The sequence below is a fragment of the Culex pipiens genome, chromosome 3 (assembly GCF_016801865.2).
Source record: "Culex pipiens pallens isolate TS chromosome 3, TS_CPP_V2, whole genome shotgun sequence".
In the NCBI taxonomy this organism is placed as follows: domain Eukaryota; kingdom Metazoa; phylum Arthropoda; class Insecta; order Diptera; family Culicidae; genus Culex; species Culex pipiens.
In genome coordinates, this window is record NC_068939.1 from 147,042,094 (window position 1) to 147,044,117 (window position 2,024).

Genomic DNA, 2,024 nt, shown 5'->3' on the forward strand with positions numbered 1-2,024 from the left:
TAAAAATTCATTAATCTGTATCTTTTGAAGGAATCTATTAATTGATTTGGTGTCTTCGGTAAAATTTTAATTATGAATAAGTATTACCATAGACTAAATATATATAGATACGCCACTCCCCTGTTGGAGCTGGTGACACTACCGCCACGCCAAAATTGCGACTGGTGACAATTCACAGGTACTAATTTTGGGTGTACCCCTTTGGGAATGCCGAGAAAAAAAAATCTCCCAAGTTTCAGTTCAAGTGGTTGGGCTGCATCGTAGCAACTGTTGCCTTTCATGTTGTTTATTTTCTGTCAACGACAGCGGAACTGGAAATCATTGGTCGTTGGTTTTTTAAATCTCTTTATAAAATTCCTCGAATTCGGGCTGGCCCACACCCCCACAAATCACATGGAATCGATTCCTTCGGTGGTGCCCACCGTTAGGCATGGAGACGTGTCGGCAAGTGAGTAGAATTAAGTTCGACAAAAAAAATGAGTACTGGAAAAGCTACCCTGCCAATCATTCCGCCATTCCAGCCCACCAAAACGGACGATTTTTCAGCGCGCAGCCTTCTTTTTGCTGGACTCTCAAAAACCAGCGGAAATCGAACGGTCAATTTCAAATACATGCTGGAGCCTGTATAGCAGGATTCTACGACAAATCGAAGCTTCTGCTCTATCCGGCCTGATGGCAAAAGGATCAAACAAGATGCAAGGATTTTTGTCGCAATTTATTTATTTCTGTAAATATTTAATCATTTGATAATAAATTCCTTGAACAGTTAGGGTTCTGTATTTCTTATCATTTCGAGCCTGTCGGGGGTTCTATAATCGAAACACGTACGGCAAAACTGTGCGAAATTATAGCTGGATTCGCCTTGATGCTAGTCAGATTCATGCTTGCGTTCTGCCGGAAGCTTTGAAGTTTTTTTCTTATCTGAAAAAAGCAAAATGTCATCTTCACAAACCAGACTTCATGATGCTGTTTTGAAACTAACCTTCGTTCATCTTTTCGAAGATCAGAATTTTGCTAAATGCGCTCACCGTCGATTACCCGGTGACGTCTGAACACGTTACGTTTCAACCTGTACGGGCGGTACAAAACTGCAACGGTCACCGAGGGGGCACTGTCCATGATCGGCTTGAGGTGGATCAACTCTTCTTGTTCCTTTGTTTTGGTCTGCTGCTTGGTATCTCCTGGATTCGCCACTTCTGCTACCGCTGCCGCCACCTGCGCTGTTGGCATTGGCCTGCCATATTCCTGTTTTTTCGCGATTAATCGACGACGGAAAAGCAAATTGTGAAAGCGCGTGTGGAATATCGTGACACTTTGACAAAAAAACAAACATCAAACTGGCATAGAGTACTATGATTTTGTTTAACAATTTAGTACCTGTAACTCGACTGTGGTGGCGCTCGGAGCGCTAAAGGGGTGTCGCCAACTTGATGTATGGAAAAATCCCAAAGTGAGACATCTAGGTAATTAATAATCTATGGTATTACACTTAAAAAAAGATTGACGGTAATTTTTTTTTTTCAGTGTAGTCCTTATCCATTTAAACAATTTTGCCGAAGACAACAAATCGATCAACAAATTTCTTCAAAAGATACAGATTTTTGAATTTTCGTGCATCATTTTTGTATGGACAGCTTCCTAATTTGTATGGAAAATTATGGACAAACTTATGATGCAAAAGGGCTTCTTTGGGCAAACCGAAGGCACCAAAAAAGTTTCAGCCGGTTAAAAAAAACAAAAATGAAAATCAAAAAATAAAGACCTATTTTGTAGAGAATTGCTCACCTTGCTTTTATATTGATATTGAAAAAGGTTACATGATGATTGAGGTTCAATTGATCGATTTTATTCAAGGAAAGTGGTATTCAATGCTTAAAATATTCGAAGAATTTTACTTTATTATGTTTATAACCAAACAGAGTTTTCTGGTTTGATAGGATTCATTCAAAATTAAGTTCAGCAAAGTTACATGATTTTGATCTTGAATACAGCACCCATTGGCAACTTTACAACACGAAACCAAA

General features: G+C 39.2%; 1 long non-coding RNA gene across 1 annotated transcript; it reads right to left on the bottom strand.

Moving 5' to 3' along the window:
* Positions 1–819: 819 nt before the first annotated feature.
* Positions 820–1,488, bottom strand: LOC128093601 (uncharacterized). Its single transcript, XR_008212623.1, has 3 exons — positions 1,378–1,488; positions 983–1,312; positions 820–921 (listed from the first exon to the last, which is right to left on the bottom strand). It is a non-coding gene; the product is annotated as an uncharacterized LOC128093601 (long non-coding RNA).
* Positions 1,489–2,024: the final 536 nt, after the last annotated feature.